Source organism: Pteropus vampyrus, unplaced genomic scaffold (assembly GCF_000151845.1).
Source record: "Pteropus vampyrus isolate Shadow unplaced genomic scaffold, Pvam_2.0 Scaffold24, whole genome shotgun sequence".
NCBI classification, from domain to species: domain Eukaryota; kingdom Metazoa; phylum Chordata; class Mammalia; order Chiroptera; family Pteropodidae; genus Pteropus; species Pteropus vampyrus.
The window spans coordinates 8,679,366-8,694,580 of NW_011888805.1; the positions used below are offsets into that span (position 1 = coordinate 8,679,366).

A 15,215-nucleotide genomic window follows, 5' to 3' on the forward strand; every position below is an offset into this window, starting at 1 on the left:
GCAGCTCCTCCGAGTCATTCTGCAGGAACAGGTATAGGGACTGTTTTTGCTTAGAGTCAGGGGGAATTGGCAGTCCTGTTGGCCTTGAGAAGCTCTCAGGGATTTAGCTCTGTGGAGGCTCCTCCTCCCAATTCCCATTAGAACTAATAGAGACTCCACCTTATCCTGAAATCGTCGTGAATAGAGTCTAACTCTAACCGTTCCTTGGCTGCTACTAAAGATGGAGAATACAAGGCGAATTCATTCATTCATTCATTCATTTATGGTGAGGCGACCCTTGGTTGACCTCACAGATTGCAAGGACCTTGTCAGTTTACAATCACTTATTTCTTTAATTATTTTTTTACGCCTACAGCACCTGGTCTTCCTAGGTGGTCTACCATCCAAGTACTAACCAGGTCCAACCCTGCTTAGCTTCCAAGATCAGACGGTTTTGGACTTGCTCAGGGTAGCATGGCCGTAGACCAAAGTGAATTTAGAAAAGCCCTTTCTCTACTCTGTTGTTTGGAAGCTACCGAACCAGCCTAGTGTGTTGCTTGCATTTTATTCCCAGCCCGGTCCCAGATGATAAATGTGATCAAATAAACTGAAATGCCCGTCCTTGGAAATTTACAGCATCATTAGCATATCAAAGTCTGGGAAAGTCCTGTGGTTACCAAAACAAAAAACCCTTTAGAAACTTTAAGTTAAACAAACTTATTTGCATAGGAAGAGACTTTTTGCTCCCATACCTACAACTGAGCAGTTTTTCCCTGACATCATTTTGAGAAAGACTGGCCAAGTCACTTTTTGATTCAGTAATTTTCTTAGGGTTAATTTTTGACAGCTGAACTCCCTTTTAAAATCCTCTTTGAAGTTGGGCTGAATTAACAAATGGAAGGCTTGGCAAAGCAGTTTACTAATTCATAACTACATCCCTCTGCTTTCTTTGTGTTGCTAAGTACTATAATCTTTGACCCGAAAGGAAGAATACTGCTAACAAGTAAATATTTAAAAGGCCCCATGAAGTATAATGTTCATGAGTTTGTGCCTGGAGAGCCTGTCTGCTGGATGAAAGAAATGACTCACTTTTCATCTCCTAAATAGGCTGTTGTTTTACAGTAGGTTGAAAGGAAGTACTTTAAGTGCTAAGGGTTAGATTTCTTTTTATTTTTAGATTTAGTTAGCCATTGGCTTCCCTGATTTGAAGGTGGCGTGGTAAGTCCTAATTCCCAAGTGTGTCAGTGCTCTGGACGAGTGAGTGAGCAGTACTGTGAATGAATGAACTCTTGCTACCAAAGATGACTTGGAACAGTGCGCGGAAACGGAAACATGACTCACTGATGTACTTGAAGAGGATCAAGGGGCCTCACTCAGTTCAGAGCCAGCCCTGACGTGTGGTAGAGCAGGCAAAGCCTGGAAGGGACCCAGGAGATTAGGGTTCTAGTCCCCCCATGGCGCCACTGACCCCCTAGGTGACAGCGGTCTCATCACTAAACTTCCCTACCACTCTGTGCATAATGGGAGGTGTGAATTATTTCTTGCTAGGATAACTTCCAGATTGAAGATTTAATGAGTCTTTGAATTCTGCTGATTTTTCTGGTTTGCGTGGAAGTGGGTGTGTGTTTTAATGGCCTTCAGATGGGATTCATCAAGGCTCCAAGAAACGAACCTTCATTTTTAAAATTTGAAGGGAACTGCTATGACAGAGTTTGACTAGGGGAGTCTATAACAGAAGATGAGAAAACAAGTAAAATTTGATTTGTAAGTCTGTGGGGAACTGATTTCATGTGGCTAAGGCAGTTGGCATCTGTGGTGCTGTTGGAGAAAGGTTCATTATTGTCTACAGGCCAAAGTTTTGCTCTATCTGGATTTCTTTTTGAAAGCTATAAAATAGCTCCTAGATACCATGCTTGACATACTCTACTATGTTTGTAGATCATATTTAGATCATCCTACTGAAATATACTAACAGTCATTTTTCCTTAAGAATGCCAACTTACATACATACCTGCTACCTTCTAATTTTTAGTTTTTGTAGTCAGTCTTGTGTAAAAATAATCTGTGTTCTCTTCTCTTCATTCAGCGGTCTTCTTTCATGCAGGCTAGATTGACAGGTACCTTCAAATATCGATGCTGTGCCTATTAGAAACTGCCTGTGTATTCTTTGAAAGTGATAATCCGGCTTATTTAGTTTAATGTTTTGGGGAGCAGGAAGTAGCAGAGGATCGTGACTAATTCTCTTTAGTTTTATGGCTATAGGACTACATTATCACAAAGTAATTGTGCAGAAAATCTCCAAAAACATTTTCATTTGAAAGTTTCTGTAATTTTATCCCTTTTTTTCTTGTGGCTTAAGCCACAGTGTAATATTTACTACCAGTGGTTTTTTTTTCCCTTGAAAAACTGGTAGCAGAAGTCTCTTACCTATTCCTTTTTCTAATTATATTTTGCAAATTCTCAGGTTCAAAAAGATAATGTCTGACAATAATGTCTACATATCTAGAGCCTCCTACAGTGCTACGTGCTTGACCCACTAGGTGGCGGTATTGCTATTCTTGTTTTGTGTGTGTGTGTTTTTTTCCTTCTGTGGGCAACTGGGTTCAGAAGCTTGACCAGGATCAAATTGTCAATAAATATGTGTTGAAATCAAGATTGCAATCCAGCTCTGCCTGATTCAAATTTTGTGCTTTTCTCTATGTCTTACCGGCATGTTTTTTTTTGGGCGGAGAGGGGAGAGGAAAGTGATAAAGCCTTATTTTTTACATTATCTATTAAATAAATTTTTACCTAACACCCACAGAGTTAAACTTTTCCTTCTCAAGGAATTTGCCCATCATTGGTGGGCAGAAGAAGGGATAACATGGGTGGCTAGATATTAGTTACCTAAGGCAAAGTAAGGAATCCTATATGATCAGCTTCATGGTGTCATAAGAGTTCTCAGGATGGAAGAAATAAGTAAACATGTAGAGAGTCAGGAATGATGCTACAGGGGAGGGTTTCTGAGATGAGTCCAAAAGGGCAGGTTGGACTCTATTGTGGGGGCTGAGAAGCCTGAGTTTCATTAGCAATGGTGGCTGGTGAGCAGGTGGACAAGATCAAGGCTGTGATTGGAGGGTGATGTGGCAAGATGTGTAGGCCAGGTGAGGTGCAAAGATGGATCAGTCTGAGGCTGGGTGCTGCTGGCGCTTCCCGTAGAAGGAAAAGGGAGAAAGGGGGAGGGATGTCTTGATCTCAGGTTTGTTCAAAGTGGGGTTATCTTTGAGTTTGGATGTGAAGGTAACTTGAAGGTTTAGACCAGGCAGGAAGGGAAGAATAGAAATCTGTAGAACAATGAGGGCTCGGTTGGGAAATGGGTGGTCAGGCTGTTTTCAACTTTTAGGAGGAGGTTAGAGTTTAGCAGGAGGATTAGAGCCAACGCCAAGGTGCAAGGAAGAGGGAGGGCCGAGCCAGGACTGTCCCGACTCCTGACAGAATTTGTACTGAGGAGCAGAGCGATTGGTGGGAGGCATTTCCTTGTTTGAAGTAGAAAGGATCAGAGGGAAAGGAGCACCATGTGTAGAAAAAGAGACTGGCAATACAAAGTAGGGAGCACATGGCATTCATGCTGCAGACAGCCATCAGGAAGCAGGAATGAACCAGGAGAGGGAAGATAGGAGAAATGGGGTTTCGAGGTGAAAAGGAAGGATAGGGGTGCTGGTGGGGTGCCTTGCAGGTCCCCCAGATGAACAGATATCTTGGGGGCAGCAGTAGGGCCCCTACCCTATGTCAAACAGCAAGAGGTTAGTTAGTGCTGCCCAGCTGCTTGTTGCTCACCTGAGTCTTGGGAATCAGTTCCCGGCATGTGGGCAGGTTATGACGGTGCCCATCTCAGGACTGGCCACAAGTTAGCTTGTCGAGGACCTACAGGACCACACATTGTCTGACGAGCCCCCTAGGTGACTGATTTCCTGTTCCTTTTTTCAGACGTTTCGTGCACCTGGGGTGGGGCCCTGGGGTCTGTGTTTTAATGAGCACCCCCAGGACATGTTGATGATCAGGAAAGTTTATGAAACACTGATGTTGGTGCCTTTGGTGCCCTAAAGTCTGGACACTGCCCTCTGTGATGCTTCTTTAGCGCCTCACCCATGCTAGCCAGTGCAAGTATAAAAGACGCTTCTGAATTTTATCATGTGGGTTATTGCAGTGGGTGGATACCTGACTTTCTATTTTATAAGATACCTTTCAGGATCTTGCGCTAGTCCCTAATCCAGTTGTGGCCAGTGTTCGAATGCAAATACTCCTGTCTGGGGCTTTACTACGGAGGATGAATTGTTCTGTTCTGCCACCTGCTGATCAACTACAGGCGAGCCAGGTTGTGTTTTGAGGATGGCCCTGTATGAGACACAATTTCACACACCATTTTCAATGGGGCGGTGAGGCAAACCTCTTATTTCTAATAGAGCCATCTGCTCTAATGTTGCAAATCTGACAAAGTTGATTTTCTCCTCTCTCGAGTGTTTTTCCAGCCCAGGTCTTAAAATGTGAATAATGACACATTCTGAGAGAGGAGTTTGCCCTGTCAGTCTCAGAAAGAATGTATTCTATATGCCACATGTCTGTTCTATGGACACATGATTCTGGCAATTCCAGGCAGTGGTGAAGACAGGTGGGATTCAAACTCGAGAGAAGAAGAGAGATCTTGGAAAATTGGCTTACCTCTCTTAGGATCCATTAATTTCATTAATTTCCAATGTGATTACATCATCATCATTACTTTAAACTGTTCCTGGCCCCAGGTCCCAACTTTGCCAGTGACTTAGGCCTGACAATTTCTAAAATTTTATGGAATGCCTGTTAGGCGTTGGGTACACAGTGGTGAACTACTGAGATACGGTTCTTGGAGCCACGAAACGAGCATCATAGTGTTACACACAGCCTCTGAGACTACTTCATCTGTAAACTGAAATTATATGACAGGATAATTTCCAGGATCGCCATTGGTCCCAAGCTTCTGGAACATAAATAATCAGCATGAAGTGTGGGACTTAATTTTCCTAGTGACAGTGGGAAACAGTATCTGTTCTTGGTTCTCTGGGTGAGCACCAGCCTTTCAGTCCCCACCTGCGCCCCACTGGCACCCATGTGTTGTAGAGAAAGCTTCTGAGGAAGCTAATTTCATGCTTTGCATCTGGTGCTCTTTTTAAAACATTTTTGAAAATTAGAATTGGAAACATGATAGGCTTCTTCGTTTTCTTTTTCTGTTAAATATTATTGATTGAAACACAGAGCTAGCATTTAACTTAGCTCTATCTATAAACAAAATGTAAACACTCTCACACGATGAGTGGTTCTTAATTGAGAGAAAGGGGCCTGCCTTACCTAGACCATGAAGCTTTTAAAAAATCAAATAAAGACCTTTTATAAAAGATGATTCTAATGTTCGCCCATGGTTGAGAATCAAAGTATTAATATAGTTGCAGTTGGGCCTGACTTGTCCTGTGTCTCTCTGAGCAGTGCTAGACCGTCAAATATTTGGCAATTTACAGTGTCCCAGGTACTATGCTCAGCTCTGGACTGTGGACTCTGACGAATGCTTACTGAACATCTCTGCCTCCATCACACTCTCCTACCTTTACTAGGCTGGTGGCAAAACTTTTTTTTTTTTTGGATTATTTATTGATTTCTTCAGTTATATGTTAGTATGAGGCTATCCTCTATATTGGCAAATTAGATTTGGAACTTTACTCAGACTTCATTGTAAACATTTTGTAGAGGGCTTCTCTTCCGGAAATGGCTGAGCCTTTGCTTATATATTAATTCTTAAGTGTCTTCGGGGACGAGATTCAGAAATAGTAACGTTCTCCCTCTCACTTGCTTGGATGAGGGGAGGTCTTGCCCTGCCCCAGTCACGTCGGGCGTGACCACGTGACTTGCTTTGGCCAGTGGAATGTTAGCAGCTGTTATACAGAAGAAGCTGTGCAGGTGAGCTTTGCTTTTTGGTGCCATCGCCATGAGAAGGATAAGCGTGGACTGGCCTGCTGGTGCTAGGAGGGGGAGGAGAAGCACCTAGTGGTCACCCGTAGGGTAACCAACCATCCTGGTGTTCCCAGGACTTTCCCCAGTTTAAATAAGTTCCACGTCCTGGGAAGTTGCTCAGTCTCAAGTGTACTGGGACAGCCATCTTGGAGGAGAGCCACCCCACGCTGAGTCCAGCCTAGATTAGCTGACCTTCAGATGAGCCACAGACTGGTGAGAAATCACAAATGACTTTTGTTTTAAGCCACTAAGTTTGGGGTGGTTTCTTACGCAGCAATAGTTAAATGACATCGTTTCCAATAAACATTTGCTTATTTGAAGTGAGACAGCTCCTGGTAGCTTTGAAGGGTGAGTAAGAGTTAAACAAGTGAAAAAGATGCTAAGTGTTCCAGCCGATGCAGGAGTATGAGCGTCAGGGGCCTAGGTGCTTAGGGTATAGTGTGGGCTGGCATGTGGGGGACAGATCTGGGGGGCACACAGCTGAAAGCAGGGTGGCCCACTGCTCAAATATTGCAGTAGCCCAGGTGAGACAGACCTGAAGGCCGTGGCTGTCAGCGGTTGAAGGGAAGGCCAAGGTTTGGGAGTCAGGAAGACTTTTGTTCAAATCTCAGTTCTGCTACCTAATAACTTGGGGACCTTAGGCAAGTTACTTTATCACCTTGATACTCAGTGTCTGTATCTATAAAATGTATATGATGGTACTTATCTCACAGAGATTTTGCTAGAGGGAAGAAACGAACGGGAAAGCTCATGGCTTCTTCATTCTGACTCGACAGGTACCTACCGAGAGATGGTGGCAATGATCTGGATAGGAAGTTGGGCATTGTGACTGTTGGCTCGCTTCAGAAGTTTTCAGTTTTCTTCCCCCCCGCTTTTTTTTTAATGTTTAAATTTCTCATTTATTTTCACTCATTTGTGCCCCAGGGGAAAAGGGATACTTTGGGCTTGAGGAGATAGAATACTCTGAAATAAAGATTACTTTTTACATTCATCTACATAGTCTCAATAATTTAAACATTGCTTTTCAAATTAATGCCACTTTGGCAAAAAAAAAAAAAAAAAAAAAAACTTTTCATCACGTCATGACCTACCTCACACAAAACTAAAAATATGTTCATGTGTGAGGACAGGGGTATATGGGAAATCCCTGTACCTGCCAATTTTTTTGTGAACCTAAAGCTGCTCTAAAAAGAATAAAATTTCCAAAAAAAAAAAAAAAAAGAAAGAAAAAAAGAAAAAAGGAAAAAATAAAAAAGAGAAAGAGAGCTGAAAGTAATTTCAAAACTTAAATTTTGTTTCCCCCCAAACAACCAGAGCAGACCACATTGGCTAAAATTGAACTTTTATAAAGTAGAACCTTGAAACTTTTAACCTTTTGAATCTTTTTTTTCCTTATTATGAAAGCAAGGCATCCTAATATGACAGGCTAAAAGATTCATGAAGTAAGAGCATAAAATCACACTGTAAGTCTCCAACTGAGTGCCACTTACTCAGTCAGTTGGTATATATATACTTCCAGATTCTTGTTAGGTATTTTTCCTGTCAAATTATTTCTATAAGTTGCCAATTGGTGGCAGTTTAGGCTACTTCAATGAATCCCTGATTAGGCCAGATTTTCCCAACTTTTGCTCTTATGAACAACACAATAAATGCCTGAAAAGGAATTCCAAATTCTGAATATTGTAAGATTGAAAAAAACTCAGAATTCTTACAAAATGACCTGAAATGCTTAAAGATGGCGAAACTCTCCCTTGGTGTCCCCCTGAATTATATTCCTGTGGCTACTGTAAAATACGACTGCAAACATTGAAAATTTATTCTCTCACCGTTTTGGAGGCCCGGAGTCTGCAGTCAAGGTGCTGGCAGAGCTCCCCTTCCCTGCAGGGCTGTAGGGAAGGTCCTGCTCTTAGCCTCAGCCTCTGGTGGCTGCTGACATTTCTTGGCTCGTGGCTGTATCTCTTTGGTCTCTGGTCACATTGCCTTTTCCTCTTCTGTCTGAAATCTCCTTCTGCCTTTGTCTGATAAAGAACATTTATAAGATGCAATTAGGGCCCTCCCAGGTAATTCAGTATAATCTCCCTTCTCAAAGACCCTTAATCACATCTCCATACCCTTTGTCCATATAAGATAACATTTACAGGTTCTTCTTCATTTCCATTACTAATACTTAAAAAAAAAAAAAAAAAGAAGCAATTATGGGGTTATTAATTTTCTACCAGATCATTGTTTTTTTGTCAAATTATCATATTGGCCAAATTCAGTGGTATACCGTAGCCAGTGTGTATAGGCTCGAGAACCAATTCTTAAAATTTTAAGAGCTAACCAGGCTGCTCATGAAATTGTTGGTAGCTTGAAATTGGGTGTCTTTACACCATGGAAATACTATAAATCAGATCCTGCTGTATACCACCACCCCCACCCCAGGGAGCTGGTTCACCAAGGCACCCCGATTGGCTAAATCTTCCTGAGGTCTAGGAAACTCACCTCAGAGTTTTTTCACCCCAAAGACTCTCAGAGGCATGCATCAAGGCCCTTACTTCTTCTGTTTCCTTTTTTGTATTATCTTAAAAGTAGCTGTGTGCATATCTGTGTCCCACAGTAAATTTAAACTTCTCGAGGGCAGGGCCCTGTCTTCTGTGCTTTAGTATCAGCCTGCCTGGCCGATGATTGGTTCAATAAATATTTGAACTAATTTCTTTATTTGGGCTCCTTCCTAACTCTGGGGATGCCTAGGGGGAATTCCGTCCATCCATCCATCCATCCATCCATCCATCCATCCATATCTAATCTGTTTGCAATTCTCTTTCCTTGTTTAGGGACATACTTGAATTTGGCTACTGGGTACCACAATACATGAATTTTAAGTACTTTATGCCCAATTCTGTTTATTCATATCTTCAGACCTAAGGTTCAGTGGAATCATTGCTGGTATCAGCAATATTTTACATGTGTTTAGCATGGAATGATAGTGCAATAAAGGCTGGCCGAATTGATAAAATGTCTGTTAAAAGAACAGATATATATTCAGTGTGCTCTATAGAGCCATAGTGAATATAGTTTTAAAGAGAGCTAAATAGAATAAACCCTTTGGCAGATCACTTAATGTTGACTGGAAAATTCTTGGTCTTAAACATGTACCAGGAAAAACTGATGTTAAAAAAAAAAAAAAGTTACCCATTGCCATAGAGTAGCTAAATTCACATGGCAGAACCCAGGCGGACCCAGCCCATTTGCATGGATTACCAGGTAGAATGTGGGCTGCTTTTCTGATTCCAGGTTCAGTGTTGATCGCCCTACATTGTGGGCTGCATCACTGGGTTCTGGATTTTTGGTGGATGGACGCAGTGCTGACGTCATAACATTAAGAAGAGCATGCAGCCTAGCATTTAATAACCCTCTTCTCAAAGTGAAGTGGCGTTGCTCTACAAATAGTGGAATTTTATTATGAACCCTTTAATTCAGATTATATATATATATATATTTTAGTTTACAAATTTTACTCTCCCTTCTCTTGCCACCCCACAAATTTTATCTTTTGAAATTTGGCATAAAGAAATGATCACCATAAAAGTCTAGTTTTCTCTTTGTGCAGGAACATGTTAAGATCAAAAGAAAGAGGTAACATGGAAGTTAAGGGATGATTCTGTTGTTCACTCTTTTGACCAACATTTGTTAAATGCTGGTCGTGTGTAAGGCGCTATTAAGGGACCTGAAGGTGAAAAGATGAGGTCCCTGCCCTTGAGGAGTGTTATAGCCCAGTACTGTGCTAACTCAGAGGTGGCCTGGGGACTGGTGTCACTTTGTCCCTTTTAGGACTTTAGAATTTCAGGCCCCTCACAGACCTGAGTCAGACTTTGCATTTTAATAAGATCCATGATTTATATGCATAATGAAGTTTGCAAAGGACTGGTTGAGTAAGTAGAAAAAAAAATAATTTCAAGGATCACTGCAGAGGCCCCAAGTACAAAGGAGATCATGATTAAAATAAGTTTTTGTAATTTGGAATTTTATTTTAATCTGAGAGTAAGTTCATTTTGGTCTTCTTATATCAGAAGAATCTCAAAGTCAATGCTCAGTTTTAAGGGACCTTCTCATCTGAACGTCCTTGGATGGGGACATTTTCTTGGTTAAGGTTGGGACAGAGTATGCACACTTGGTTGTTGACTGTTCACTGAGCCTCTGACCGCCCACCATATCCATCAGCGATGGCTTCTGTTCCAGGGGCAGCTTCCTCCCCTGGCAGTGCACCCTGCCCCAGGGGACTGAGAGCAGCAGTATGCTGCCATATTGCTTCCATATCAAGTGATCCCATGAGAACAATGTGGCTACGGCTTAGCATGTCACATCTGTTTAGGAGTCCTTTTCAAACATGAAGACATTAAAAGGTGGGATTTAGGCTTGCAATGACGTAGAAGTACAATGGATGTATTTAACCTTTCCATTTAGGGAAAAATGCTATGAATTCTGTGAAAAGGAACCTCAAAGCTAGAGCTCAGTGAAAGGGCAGTGTTTTCCTTTCTTTTGAATATTGAAGCAGTGGTAGGTGAGGGGAACCCTGAAAATAGGCCCTTCCCTCACTAGGAAATTGGCTGTGTTTTGTCTTCCATGCCTTCTTTCTTGAGTCAATCAGTTGTTTAATTCCTTAGTGGGTGGGAGGTGAACAAGGAAATAGAATTTTAGTGTACTGTGGGAATTGGCTTGCTGTGGCCCTGAGGATAATTTTTTTTCTTTTTCTCTCTTTTTAGTTATAAATGTCTGGCTCAAACTGTTTACTTCTGGATGTTGAGATAAGCTTTCATTATTAGTATGTACAAATTACCTCAGAGAAAGATTTCCATTTAAAGCTGCTCTTAAATTATTTATAAGCGATGACAGTTGGAAAACCTACTGTACTCTGTCCTAGAAGCTAAAGGTCCCTGTGGATCCTCTGGGTGATTCATGTGGTGATCTGATAAGGGGCACACTTGACTGCTCTTACCCGGTCACGGCCGCTTTAGGGCAGGACGCGGTTTAGAATGACTCTCCTCACCACCGTGTATATGTTTTTTTAACCTTTGCCTCTGTTGGTAAGCATTCTGTCTGTGGGCCCCGCTGGCAGCCACACCAGCCGCCCCCACTGCCCTTAACTGTGTAACATTGTTCTCTACTGGTTTCTACCTTCAGGGTTCTGTCTCTCTTCTTCTTTCCAGACTTGAAGAGGGGGAGGGTTAGGGCAGAAAAGGCACACATGGATATTAAGTCACAGTGTTCAACTGTGGCCTTTGAGGCCAAAAAGCTGATGGCACTTGAAATTAGTTCCCACTCTTGGCTGGCATTTTACGCAGATGGCAGGTGGAGCAATTACATGCCTGAGTGGGCTGAGGGGTTTGTCTAATCCTATATCCTGTCATGTTTAACTATTTTTATTAAATCAAAAACTTTCATTTGAGCTAAACCCTTTTTAAAGATGCAAGTATATATTAAAACATGAAATATTGTATCTTTTGGCAAGGACTTTCCAAATGTATTCAGTCTATCCCTTTGACTCTTGGTAGAAACATAAATAAATCTTTCCACATTAATGGGCATTTGACTCAGTAATTCCCAAAGAAGATGATTCTAGAACTTCCCTTAGTAATATATTCTGGTTCCTCCTAGTTCTTATCGTTAACTTTTCTTTAATGTGTTACTTAAATCATTCCTGAAATAATACACAATAATTTCTTGTCCTTTTGTCGGTGGTGATGGATAAGTTTCTCATGACCCTCAAATGCTAAGAACTTAATATAAAAGAGGCAGTAAATCATAAGGCTGGTATAGATCCGCCTGGGGGGTGTTATCCAGAGGCTGCTCCTCCAGCCACTTTAACCCTTGCGCTTCTGTCCCATAAGTTAAAGGACAAGGGTGCTGGCTAGGAGGCGGCTGTGACAAAGCCCTGCTACAAAGCCCATGTAAAATTTCATTCTGTAAGGCTTCACCGACCTCTGCGAAACATAATTTAAGCAGGATGATTTATCCGATTTCCTGATGCCTGAACCTCAGATGCAGCAAAGTGGGAGGAGGGGGGCAGTTATTGGCATTTATGATGACAACAGAAGTTTTAGATTGACAGGCTGGCAGTGAGAGGGGAGATGGGAAAGCACTACCCAGGAAGGAATGCGGGCAATCTGTTCGGCGCGTCTGTGTAAAAGGTCTGGGGAGTGTATTCTATTGTAGATTTTCACAGGAAAATGGTTAAATTAAGATGTTTTATTACATTGTAGATTATAGCTGAAGCTATTTGGAAAAAAAAAAAAAGCAAATTATACTCTAAAAATAGGGATCTTCCACTACAGGGTTAAGTGTGAAGATGAGCTATATATACATGACACACATGGCACAGGTAGCCATGACTCTGCTGCTGGGAGGGGTAGGTGTGTAGGGCTCTTGGGTTCATAGTCCAGGTAATTAAAATGCACGGTTCATCTTGGTTACCAAATAAATATAGTTTGAATGAATGTAATAGGTTTGCAAGTAGCCCACTTATGATTTGCTAAGCTAGTTAAAGTATATATTTAACATGGATAGTTAAAATCTAAATGTTTCCTCCAAAGCTGATTTAAAATATTCTATCTTGTCCACATAGGAACTCGGATCCAGTCGTGACAGTAGTTAATTTATTTGACCTTCCTTTACATAAATGGAGAGATTAATAATCATGGCCTGATATAACAGAAACATGGAATAGCTCATAGATGGAGAATCGGTTATCATGCAAATGTACCCACAGGTCTTGTGAATAATGGGAAATCTGTTTTTTGGAAATTCAGCATAAGTGTGTACTTAACTTTGAGGGAGAGTTGTGAGTCTAGTCCCTGAGTTAACAGTTATCTTTCTTGGTTCCTTGGCAGTAAATGTTCTTCCAGCCCCTCCTCTCAGCTCTTTCCCAGACTGAAGGAACAGGAGGTACTACAGGAAAACACACCAGTTACGAATGACACCAATTCATCTATGCCGAGTGTGTGCCTGTGTGTGCACTCTGAGCAGGCTGAGCTGGGAAAAGCATTAAACAGCACTTATTGTAAAGAACAGCACGAGGTTTATTTCAGAGCTTGGATATTTCCAAATTAAAAATGGAGCCGCAGCATGGAGACATCAGGAGGAAACCATTGTGTTCCTCGTTTGGGGTCTGTGGGGTGCCATGAACTTCTGAAATGGTAAGCAGCATTTGAGATGTTTATTTTCTGGCATGATGGGCCTTTTTTACTTTTTATATTTTGATTCTCAAGTGTCTTTGGCTCAAAGAATACTGGATGTTTGAACTTTGATGTTAGTCACTGGTGCTGTCCATAATTCGTACCATTTTGCCCTCATAATAGGGATCCAGGTTGAGGTGTCATTCCAGCTTAATAGCTGAAGCAGATCCAGAGTGCTTGGTGATATAGCTAGCATCCCCAGTAAGTGAAGCTTTCAACCCGCAGGTGTCTGGCACAACCTGGCTCGTTCACTGACTCCTCTGTGTGACACTGGGTATTGTCACATACCTTCTCTGGGCCTGAATTTCCCCATATGTAAATTGAGGGATTTAAACTACCTGATCTCTTGAGGGCTCCTTTAGCTTTTTAAACTGAGTTCATATGTGCATGACCTAGACCGTGTTGTGGCTTGTCCTTCAGTCCTAGCGCCTGTCCTCTGTCATGGTGTCTGTGGTCGTATGAAGTATGCATCTGAGGAACCCTTTGCAGCAGCTCTGTGTTTTTCTACAAACGTCCCAGCCCTGGTAAGCTTATAGAGCCCTTTTCTTAAAAACCTCAGTGAATTGCAATAGATGTATGATGCAAAATCTTGCTTTTATTATTTTTAATCAAAGTTTATTTTCTGTTGCGATTTTTAGTTTGAACATATACAGTCAATGCTGAATAAAGGAAAGTGAGATGGACCCAATTCTCTCCTTGTTGCTTATTCACCTTACTCTGAAAAACATCTGGGGAGGGGAGGTCGATTCAAGTCCCTGGGATGGAAAGTTGCAGGGACTTTTAACACCCCTAAGATCATGAAATTATGTTGGCCTTGGATGAAGTGCTGCACCCAAATGCATTACGACCTGTGGCTGTAGGTAGTTTGCATGTCATGATTAAGGATTTACATAGGAGTCTGGGGACTAGATCCTGCAACTAATTGCTAATAGCATAGTTCTGAGATGACGATTCTCCCTGAGAAGAGCTAGAGAAGATTCTCCCTGTCATTCAGAGCTAGAGAAGAATGAGGGGGCGGAGGCTGCCAGGGGGCAGGCAGAAGAGGGTCCTCAGCCCCAAACCCTGGCTGCTGGTAGAAGACAGGAGAAATGATAACAGGTGCAAGAATGGCTGCATTTCACTTTTGCCGAAAGCTGGGAATGACGTTTTATTTTCTTTGAAAGTACATTTCCTTACATGATGACGTTACTGAATCCACCTAGGAATGCTGGGCGTGTCTATCACCATATACTCTTTTAAAACCCCTTCTCAAAATCCCACCTTCAGAAGCGTGGGCTGATAGTTAATATTTAAGTCATCGTTATTTTTTATCCCCAGAAGTCTGCATACTGTACAGACTTGCATTTCCGTAGCCGTGCTGGAGTTGAGAAGTTTGAGCTGCCCCTGAAGTATTGACTCTGGAGGGGCGGGGTTTTCTGCCTCCAATGAGGTGCCGCCGGTGTGGGGAAAGCCTATCGTCTTTCACGGGAGTGAGTGCTCACTCTGTAATCCAAGCACTAGCCACGCAGCCTGTTTTATTGTTTGTGGAGTCCCGTGGATCCTGAGCAGTTGAGCCGGGAAAGAGGGCAAGTGGGTGATTTAGGATTCTGCGCTGTGCTGTGACAAGTGAGCTGAACTCTTTAATTCCTCCCAAGTCACCTGTGCGGGTGAACTTTAAACTGGCTCCTGGGTTGACGCTGAATCTCGTTCTGCAGCCTGAGCAGTTCCTTCTGTCTTCCGCAAAGGCTGGCTTTCTGCCCCTGTGGAAAAAAGATGCCTGGGAGAGGAGTAGGATTACAGTTTGGGATGCTAGGTACACATCAAAGAGTCGGAGTGCCTTGGTTCTGTTCTTCGCAAAGTCCGGACAAGTGTTCCTGAAATGAACGCCCTGCTTCCTTTTTTAAATTTTACTTGTATTTATTTTTATTTTGTGTGTGGGGCTGTGGTTATCCCCGTCCTAGAAACCAAGTACCACGATGTGGTTAGAATAAAAAAAAAAAAAAAAAAATTTTTTTTTTTTTTTTT

The 15,215-nt window shown here is 42.1% G+C and overlaps 1 protein-coding gene and 1 pseudogene across 4 annotated transcripts in view; one reads left to right on the forward strand and one right to left on the reverse strand.

The window, feature by feature from the left end:
* Window positions 1-15,215, forward strand: part of NHSL1 (NHS like 1) — a 206,534-nt gene that overhangs the window by 65,082 nt on the left and 126,237 nt on the right. The window lies entirely within an intron of this gene.
* Window positions 347-465, reverse strand: LOC111737245 (annotated as a pseudogene).